Source organism: Rhinoderma darwinii, chromosome 6 (assembly GCF_050947455.1).
Source record: "Rhinoderma darwinii isolate aRhiDar2 chromosome 6, aRhiDar2.hap1, whole genome shotgun sequence".
Taxonomy (NCBI): Eukaryota; Metazoa; Chordata; class Amphibia; order Anura; family Rhinodermatidae; genus Rhinoderma; species Rhinoderma darwinii.
The window spans coordinates 50,540,593-50,551,834 of NC_134692.1; positions in this window are offsets into that span (position 1 = coordinate 50,540,593).

Sequence of the window (11,242 nt, forward strand, 5' to 3'; positions counted from 1 at the left end):
GTTTTCCGCCATCTGACAACCGATGACCAATCCACCGAATAGGTCATCAGTACATGATCTGTGGGGTCCGACACCCGGACCTGACACCGATCAGCTGGTCTGGTGCCTCTGTACACCGGACGTACATGCCTGAAGCAGTTGGCTCCGGCCACGGAATAGCGGCCGAGCTGCAGTACTGCAGCAGTGATCCTATTCAAGTGAATAGGAGCGGACCTGCAGTTCTGCAGCATGGCTGCTATGCTATGTACGGAGCCAACTGCTTCCGGGCTCTGTACATAGCATTATGTGCCATAACATCCGGTGCCTGCAGGCCACCGGAGCGGCTTAATGGTGCGGGTCCGGGTGTCAGACCCACACCAATGATATCCTGATGACCTATCCAGTGGATAGGTCCTCAGTTGTCAGAAGGTGGAAAACCCCTTAAGTTTTAAAAGTCAGAGATTTACTTTTATTCTATTAATCTGTTATTTAAAGTTTTCCAGGCTACAGTGATTTAAACTTTGTGAGAGAAAATTGTAAGAACTTTATTTTTACAGTTACTGGCAATAGGTGTTCCAATTTCGATTAAAATGTAAATAACATGTAATTCTTTGACTATTTTTTTTTTTACAAGGCCCAGAAAGCATCTGAATATCCATGTCAGGGCCAGCACACCTGCAAGTGGAGCAAGAAATCTGTGGTTTAATGGTGTCAGGGCATGCCAGTGTGAGACTCAGGACAAATTGGGCAACAGAATGGGGTATTTTATTTATTGTGAAAATAAGACATTTTCAGCCAAAACTACATATTATTGGAAAAAAATAATTTTGTTTTAATTCCCAGCCCAATTCAAATAAGTTCTGTGAAGAAATTATGGGGTCTAAATGGTCACATTACACATAAATGAATTCCTTAAGGGGTGTAGTTTGGCTGGAAGGGGGCCCAGTTCGTCCCGTATCGGCTGTTAAAATTACAGCCGGTTCAGAGAACCGGAGTGAAGCAGGGCCTCTCACCCAATTGTATCCTCATCCTTAGGATGCGGATAGAATTGCTTACATTAGCGCTGGCGAGAAAGAGAAATATCCATTCCCTTCCTCCTATTCCGTGCCTTATTAATGCCACAGTTGGGGCGATGATGTCATCACGCCGACTGCGCCGTTACGATGGATGATGCCGTTTGGTCTCTGACCACTCCTGCTGCGCTGGAGAAAGACGCGGGAACGGGGACAGGTGGGAATGTTTTGTTTTTTTCTCAGCAGCGTTGGGGGCAATAGCTATAGGGGGCATTATCTAGAGTGGGCATTGTAACTGGCGCTATCTACAGGGGACATTATATACAGTGGGCATTGTGACTGGTGCTATCATGAGGGGGCATTATCTACAGTGGGCATTGTAACTGGCGCTATCTACAGGGGACATTATTTAAAGTGGGCATTGTAACTGGCGCTATCTACAGGTGACATTATCTACAGTGGGCATTGTAACTGGCGCTATCTACAAGGGACATTATCTACAGTCGGCATTGTAACTGGTGATATCTACAGGGGGCATTGTGACTGGCGCTATCTACAAGGGCCATTGTAACTGACACTATCTACAGAGGGCATTATCTAGAGAGGGCATTGTAACTGGCACTATCTACAGGGGGCATTCTGACTGTCGCTATCTACAGGGGGCAATGTTAGTGTGTGGTGTTTTACTTTACAGTGTTTGACACAATTTCAGGAGCACAGTGAATAATACTATTATACAGGTGCGCAGTGTATGGTACTATTATATTCAGGAGTACAGTGTATAATACTATTATTTTCAGGGGCGCAGTGTATGGTAGTATTGTCAGGTCCGTATTTCAGGGTATCTTCCTTTCCCCTGTTATTTCACACCGAATAACCACCTCTGTAAATTGAAAGCTGAAGGCATGTGTAATGATGGGGGTAAGGAAACAGACAAGTGAGCCCTAATCTACCCGCCACTCAGTCCCTGCCTACTTGCAACGACCCGCCCTAGGCGACGGGGTACAACTGGGCGACGGTCCCTACGCTCAATAAGTGCACGACAAACAGACAAGGGTACACAGAAGCAGGGGAAAAGGGGCAGTTGCCCACGGCAACACCGTGAGCAACAAGAGTGGTGAATGAGCCAAGTCAAACAAGGAGTGTACGAGGTACCAAACGTTGAGCAGGAGAGTAGTCAGTAAGCCAGGGTCAATATGAAGCAGGGTAAAATAGTACAAGAAGCTGCAGCAGGGCTAAGAAACCAAACGAGAAGAATCACAAGCAAGGAGGAACAGGAAAGGCAGGTATAAATAGACAGAGGGCGGGAGCTAGCTCCGTCTGGCCAGGCTGTGATAGGCTCTCCCACTCCTAAGCCTGCCATCCTGAGTGGTGGAAGATGGAGTCAGTCTCACAGACATAGAAGCAGGTGCAGACTGATTACCTATGGGCGTAGATACAGAAGCTGTGCCTGGCAGATCCTTAACAGTACCCCCCCTTTTATGAGGGGCCACCGGACCCTTTCTAGATGGACCTGGTTTATTGGGGAAACGAAGGTGGAACCTCCTGACCAATACCCCAGCGTGAACATCCCCGGCGGGTACCCAAGTCCTCTCCTCAGGCCTGTATCCTCTCCAATGGACCAGGTACTGGAGGGAGCCTTGAACCATCTTGCTGTCCACAATCTTGGTCACCTCGAATTCTACCCCCTCAGGGGTGAGAACGGGGACAGGAGGTTTCCTCGAGGGAGCCAAGGACGGGGAGCAGCGTTTAAGGAGGGAGGCATGAAACACGTCGTGTACTCGAAAAGATGGGGGCAACTCCAGTCGGAAGGAGACAGGATTGAGGACTTCAATGACCTTGTACGGCCCTATAAACCGGGGAGCAAACTTCTTGGACGGGACTTTAAGGCGCAAGTTCTTAGACGATAGCCACACCAGATCCCCGACCATAAACAAGGGGTTAGCAGAACGTCTTCTATCTGCCTTGAGTTTTTTGTATGCTCTGGGACGCCTCTAGGTTCTTCTGAACCTGGGCCCAGACTGTGCACAGTTCCCGATGAACGACCTCTACCTCGGGATTGTTGGAACTACCAGGTGAAACGGAGGAGAACCGTGGATTAAACCCAAAATTACAGAAAAAGGGGGAGACCCCTGACGAGTTACTGACCCGGTTATTAAGGGAAAATTCGGCGAGGGGAATGAATGAGACCCAATCATATTGACAGTCAGAGATAAAACACCTTAGAAAGGGAGGAAACCTCCAGCTCACCGGTCTGATGCGTCTCCGGACTCTCCGCTCAGATCCCCGCTACGGCTGGTGGTACGTAATGGACTAAAGAGAAAAAATGATCCAGCGCTGAGTCGTGCTTTGATTTAAAAAGGAAGAAGTATTCCCTCTTTTATTGGGGAAATGAGATTAAAATTGAAAGGAGACGCATGTGTCACATTTCTTTGCCATGATTAAGAGCACGGTACGTGCTTGAAACGCGTAGGCTAGGGCAACAACCCAGAACTACCATACATCTTGGGACTGCGTCTCCTTTCAATTTTAATCTCATTTCCCCAATAAAAGTGGGAATACTTCTTCCTTTTTAAATCAAAGCACGACTCAGCGCTGGATAATTTTTTCTCTTTAGTCCATAAAACACCTTAAATATTGTTCTAGAGACTGATTAGTCATCTCAGTTTGGCCATTAGTTTCAGGATGGAAGGCAGAGGAGAAGGACAGATCAATCTCCAACTTTTTACAGAAGGCTCTCCAAAACAAAGAAACAAATTGTACCCCTCTGTCAGAAACAATATTGACAGGGACCCCATGGAGACGCAGGATGTGTTTGACAAACAAGGTAGCTAACGTCTTAGCATTGGGTAGTTTTTTGAGGGGCACAAAGTGGCACATCTTACTGAAGCGGTCTACTACAACCCACACCACCGACTTGCCTTGAGATGGAGGCAAATCGGTGATAAAATCCATGGAGATATGGGTCCAAGGTCTCTGGGGAATGGGCAAAAAACTTAGTAAGCCCGCAGGTCGGGACCTGGGAGTCTTGGACCTAGCACAAACCTTACAAGCGGCGACGTAGGCCTTAACGTCTTTAGGCAACCCAGGCCACCAATAGTTTCTGGCAATTAGGTGCTTGGTACCCAGGATGCCTGGATGACCAGATAGTGCGGAGTCATGATTTTCCCTAAGTACCCTTAGCCGGAATTGCAAGGGAACAAACAGCTTGTTCTCAGGAAGGTTCCCGGGAGCTGAACCTTGATCAGCAGCAATTTCAGAAACTAAATCAGAATCAATAGAGGAAATGATTATACCTGGAGGCAAAATACAAGCAGGATCTTCCTCAGAAGGAGGGCTGGCCATGAAGCTACGTGACAGTGCATCAGCCTTAATATTTTTAGACCCAGCCCTATAGGTAACCAAAAAGTTGAATCTGGTAAAAAATAACGCCCATCGAGCTTGTCTCGGGTTTAGCCTCCGGGCAGATTCTAGGAAAACCAGATTCTTGTGGTCGGTAAGGACCGTTACCTGGTGCCTAGCCCCCTCCAGGAAGTGGCGCCACTCTTCAAATGCCCATTTAATGGCTAAGAGTTCGCGGTTGCCAATATCATAGTTACTCTCAGTGGGCGAAAACTTCCTGGAGAAGTAGGCACAGGGACGGAGATGGGTGAGGGCCTGGTACCCTTGGACAAGACAGCCCCCACTCCCACCTCAGACGCCTCAACCTCCACGATAAATGGCTCCATTTGGTTGGGCTGAACCAACACCGGGGCCGAGATAAAGCACTTCTTAAGAACCTCAAATGCCTGGACAGCCTCAGGAGGCCAGCGGAGGAGATCAGCACCCTTGCAAGTGAGATCCGTAAGAGGTTTAGCGATGACCGAGAAGTTAGCAATAAATCTCCTGTAATAATTAGCGAACCCCAAGAAGCACTGTACTGCCTTCAGGGAGGCAGGTTGGACCCATTCCGCCACAGCCTGGACCTTGGCGGGGTCCATGCGGAATTCATGAGGAGTGAGGATTTGACCCAAAAATGGTATCTCCTGCACCCCAAACACACATTTTTCGGTCTTCGCAAACAGTTTGTTTTCCCGAAGGACCTGGAGCACCTTCTTGACATGCTCAATGTGGGAGGACCAGTCCTTGGAAAACACAAGAATGTCATCAAGGTACACTACAAGAAATACCCCCAGGTAATCTCTTAAAATCTCATTTATGAAATTCTGGAAGACCGCGGGAGCATTACACAACCCGAAGGGCATGACGAGGTATTCAAAATGACCTTCGGGCGTGTTAAACGCAGTCTTCCACTCATCCCCCTCTTTGATGCGGATAAGGTTATACACCCCCCGTAGATCAAACTTAGAGAACCATTGGGCCCCATGAACCTGATTAAAGAGATCAGGAATCAAAGGATACTGGTTCCTTACAGTGACCTTATTCAAGTTACGGTATTCAATACATGGACTAAGACCACCATCCTTCTTCCCTACGAAGAAGAAGCCAGCACCTACCGGAGAAGTAGAGGGGCGAATGTAACCCTTGGCCAGGCATTCCTGGATATACTCTCTCATGGCTTCACGTTCGGGACAAGAGAGATTAAATATCCTACCCTTAGGGAGCTTAGCTCCTGGTACCAAATCGATAGCGCAATCGTATTCTCTATGAGGAGGTAACACTTCGGAGGCCTCCTTAGAGAAAACATCAGCGAAGTCCTGAACAAACTCAGGTAGCGTGTTCACCTCCTCAGGGGGAGAAATAGAATTAACAGAAAAACATGACGTCAAGCATTCATTACCCCATTTGGTAAGATCCCCAGTATTCCAGTCAAACGTGGGATTATGCAACTGCAACCAGGGAAGGCCTAAAACCAAATTGGACGATAATCCCTGCATCAACAGTACAGAGCACTGCTCCAAATGCATGGAGCCAACAAGGAGTTCAAAAACAGGGGTATGCTGTGTAAAATAACCATTAGCAAGAGGAGTGGAGTCGATACCCACTACCGGGACAGGTTTAGGCAAATCAATCAAAGGCATAGCTAGAGACATAGCAAATTCCACAGACATGATATTAGCAGACGACCCTGAATCCACGTAGGCACTGCCGGTAGCAGACCTACCACCAAAAGAGACCTGAAAGGGAAGCAAGATTTTATTATGTTTCATATTTACGGGAAATACCTGTGCGCCCAAGTGACCTCCCCGATGATCACTTAGGCGCGGAAGTTTTCCGGCTGCTTATTCTTATGCCTAGGACAGTTGTTCACTTGATGCTTGTCATCCCCACAATAGAAGCAGAGACCATTCTTCCTGCGGAACTCTCTACGTTGTTGGGGGGACACGGAGGCCCCGCGTTGCATAGTTACCTCCGAGTCTTCCGTGGAAGAAGGAAGCAACGGAACCTCGGGAGGCATCATGGGGGAGTCAGAGGAGAAAACACAAAAACGTTCAAGTTGTCATTCCCTGAGACGTCGGTCAAGTCGTACCGCTAAAGCCATAACCTGGTCTAGGGAGTTAGAAGAGGGATAGCTAACTAGCAGGTCTTTCAGGGCATTCGACAGACCCAACCTAAACTGGCACCTTAAGGCAGGGTCATTCCACCGAGAAGCTACGCACCACTACCTAAAGTCAGAGCAATACTCCTCAACAGGTCTCTTACCCTGACGTAAGGTCACCAGCTGACTCTCGGCAAAGGCAGTCCTGTCAGTCTCGTCATAAATGAGTCCGAGAGCAGAAAAGAAAAGATCAACAGAGGAAAGTTCAGGGGCGTCAGGAGCCAAGGAGAAGGCCCATTCTTGGGGCCCTTCCGGGAGCCGGGACATAATTATACCCACCCGCTGGCTCTCAGAACCTGAGGAGTGGGGCTTTAAGCGAAAATAGAGCCTACAACTCTCCCGAAAGGAGAGAAAAGTCTTCCAGTCCCCTGAGAACCGGTCAGGCAACTTGAGGTGGGGTTCAAGAGGTGAGGTGAGGGGCACTACCATGGTAGCATCAGGCTGGTTGACCCTCTGAGCCAGGGCCTGGACCTGTAGGGAGAGACCCTGCATTTGCTGAGCCAGGGTCTCAAGGGGGTCCATAGTAGTGTGAGGGACCAGGGTAGACTAGGTATATGGGCTTGTGATTATGTAATGATGGGGGTAAAGAAACAGACAAGTGAGCCCTAATCTACCCGCCACTCAGTCCCTGCCTACTTGCAACGACCCGCCCTAGGCGACGGGGTACAACTGGGCGACGGTCCCTACGCTCAATAAGTGCACGACAGACAAACAGACAAGGGTACACAGAAGCAAGGGAAAAGGGGCAGTTTCCCACGGCAACACCGTGAGCAACAAGAGTGGTGAACGAGCCGAGTCAAACCAGGAGTGTACGAGGTACCAAACGCAGAGCAGGAGAGTAGTCAGTAAGCAAGGGTCAATATGAAGCAGGGTAAAATAGTACAAGAAGCTGCAGCAGGGCTAAGAAACCAAACGAGAAGAATCACAAGCAAGGAGGAACAGGAAAGGCAGGTATAAATAGACAGAGGGGGGGAGCTAGCTCCGTCTGGCCAGGCTGTGATAGGCTCTCCCACTCCTAAGCCTGCCATCCTGAGTGGTGGAAGATGGAGTCAGTCTCACAGACATAGAAGCAGGTGCAGACTGATTACCTATGGGCGTAGATACAAAAGCTGTGCCTGGCAGATCCTTAACAGCATGCCTGGAAAGAAGTACAACACACAGACAAATGTTGGTAGACATCTTTCCCTCAGTCCAGCAGGAAGCGAACTAACTTTATTCAGAACAAAGAAACACAGGAAAAGACACATGCCTCCTCCCTAGGGATGTGGGAGTGCCCAAGCCCCCACCGGCTTCTCAGCTGCAAGTTCTCAGACTCACTCTTCTTGCATTCCAGGGGGCGGTGTCTTCCATAGGTGTGTCCGACATGAACAAAGAACTAGTTATATATCAGTATATTACACAAAGAACTGAAAACAATATACATAGTAATGATCCCTGACAGTATTATATTCAGGGGCGCAGTGTATAATACTATCATATTCAGGGGCACAGTATATAGAACTATTATATTCAGGGGCACAGTGTATAGTACTATTATATTCAGGAGCGCAGTGTATAGTACTATTATATTCAGGAGCACAGTGTATAGTGCTATTATATTCAGGAGTGCAGTGTATAATACTATTATATTCAGGAGTACAGTGTATAATACTATTATATTCAGGAGCACTGTGTATAATACTATTATATTCAGGAGTACAGTGTATAATACTATTATATTCATGAGTACAGTGTATAGTACTATTATATTCAGGAGCACAGTGTATAACACTATTATATTCAGGAGTACAGTGTATAGTACTATTATATTCAGGAGTACAGTGTATAATACTATTATATTCAGGAGTACAGTGTATAATACTATTATATTCAGGGGCACAGTGTATAGTACTATTATATTCAGGAGTACAGTGTATAATACTATTATATTCAGGAGTACAGTGTATAATACTATTATATTCAGGAGTACAGTGTATAGTGCTATTATATTCATGAGCGCAGATATAATACTATTATATGCAGGAGCACAGTGTATAGTACTATTATATTCAGCACAGTGTGTAGCACTATTATGTTTGGGGGCACAGTGTATGATACTATTATATTCAGGAGCGCAGTGTATAGTACTATTATATTCAGGAGTACAGTGTATAATACTATTATATTCAGGGGCACAGAGTATATTACTATTACATTCAGGAGCACAGTGTATAATACTATTATATTCAGGAGTACAGTGTATAATACTATTATATGCAGGAGCACAGTGTATAGTACTATTATATTCAGCACAGTGTGTAGCACTATTATGTTTGGGGGCACAGTGTATGATACTATTATATTCAGGGGTACAGTGTATGATACTATTATATTCAGGGGCACAGTGTATAGTACTATTATATTCAGGGGCATAGTGTATAGTGCTATTATTTTCAGCACAGCGTGTAGCACTATTATGTTTGGGGCAGAGTGTATGATACTATTATATTTAGGAGCACAGTTTATAATACTATTATATTCAGGGGCACAGTGTATAGTACTATTATTTTTAGGGGCGAAGTGTATAGTACTATTATATTCAGGGGCACAGTTTATGATACTATTATATTTAGAAGCATAGAGTGTGGCATCATGAGAAATCTTCATTTATAGGTGTGGAAATGTTGGAAAAGTGAGGAGCTGAAGAAATCTGAGCCCGGAAGAAGTCTGGACCGGATGGAGTAAAAAAAGAGAAAAAGAACGAAAAAGAATCTGTGAGTCACTCAATGTAAATGTTTATTCTCCCTGTGACTGATCATTACTGTAGTCACTGTATGATCTGCAGTGAGGTGATGGATGGTAGCATTATTTTTCGTTAAATAACAACTCCCAGCATAACCTAACCATTGTTCAGGCTATACTGGGAGCTGTTGTTTTATGTCGTACACATTTATACAGCAGGTGTTAAACTGAATTTGCAAATGATCTCTATACTGAACTGTATTTGTTCTTTGTTCTGTAAATATGTACTGAGCTCGGTTCTGTTGCTGCATATATGTACTGAGATTGGTTCTGGGTCTGTATATTTGTACTGAAATTGATTCTGGGTCTGTATATATTTAAATTCTCTTAAGGTAAAAGTAGATGTTAAAATCTACTTTTACCTTAAGAGAAGGTAAATATATACAGTAAAAACAAAACCCAAAAAACCATGGAGGAATCTCAGTTTTTTCCAATTTACCCATATATGGTACTTTAAATAGTGGCAATAAAAACTACAACTTCTCCCGCAAAAAAATAATCCTTCACACACCACTCCATTAACGTAACAATAAAAAAGTTATAAAGCTCCTGACCACTTTAGTGCCCCAAAATATTCTGCTTTCTCTCTTCTGTATGGCTCATTCTGCTTTTACAGCTAATTCAAAACTGTGCCAGATCTGTGGCCGCCTAAACAGAAATCTGCAAATATATACGGTACAGCGTCTTCAAAGTCCTGTCTTCAGAGTTGGGGTGGGGGGCAGACTTGAAAAAGTGCTCGGGGCCCATGGTACCCTTAATCCGCCCATGGGTGAGATATAACATCTACTAGAAGCTGCAGCAGCAGCATCTGTATCTCTTTGTCTCTCTCTAGACTGTGAGTGAACAGTTAGGAGGGGGGTAGAGAAGAAAGAAGCCTGATAACTGGAGAAAGAGACATTTGTCTCTAATAAGATATATTACAAAGTTTCTAATATTCGTTTGTACTATTCATTTATTCAAAGTTTGTTGAAAAGTTAGTGATTATTTAAATGTTTGTAATTTTTGTTTTTTAGTAACACAAGGGTACTTCTCAATGCGATCTAATATCAATACATTTTTATTTAAATGTCAACATAATATAGTATAATATACATTTTACTATTGAACAAGTTTTGAGCATAGGTACATGATCTCTACAGTCAACAAAACGATGTATCCATGGGTCCCAAAGGTTAGAAAAAAAAACATATCCATTACTCCTTAGGTAAAACAACCGTTCATAAACACAATAGTCAGATACCCTCCCTATCACCTCGTTACAGGATGGAGACGTGGAGGATTTCCAAGCTTTGGCAATCAAAACTTTAGTAGTGAGAAATACATTGCATGCCAAACACCTAAAGTTAGTGGGGAGATCCTCTATTCCTAGAGAAAGCAAGGCCAGAGCTCGGTCTTTAGTGAAGTTGATACACAAGAGCGATGAGAGAAGTTGAAACACGTCATCCCACAATGGCAATATGGGAGGGCAGCTCCAAAAAATGTGGTAAAGGGTGCCCGAGTGACCTTCGCCAACACAAATCTGATGAATAGGGATATATTCTGGCTAACGTGGAAGGTGTATAATACCATCTCATCATCAATTTATGATATACTTCCAGCAAATTCATTCAAAGGGAAGACTTCATAGTCCATGTGATTGCCTCATCCCATTGTTCAATGGTAAAAACCCTGCCAATATCTTTCTCCCAATTTAGAAAATGGGCCCGCTTAGCAATCTCCACATGTCGGTTGAAACATTCATATATAAGTTTAGTAAAGTTTAAGTTCCCTTTGCCAGGACTAGCAAGATGAGTACATAAAAATTGTGTTAAGGAAACCGTAGTTATAGTAGAACTAACTAAGACGCTATCTGCATATATCTAAACATTTCACTTTGTGGGATATGATGTGTGGAATCTAATTCTGAGAATGATCTTATATCAGCCCCATT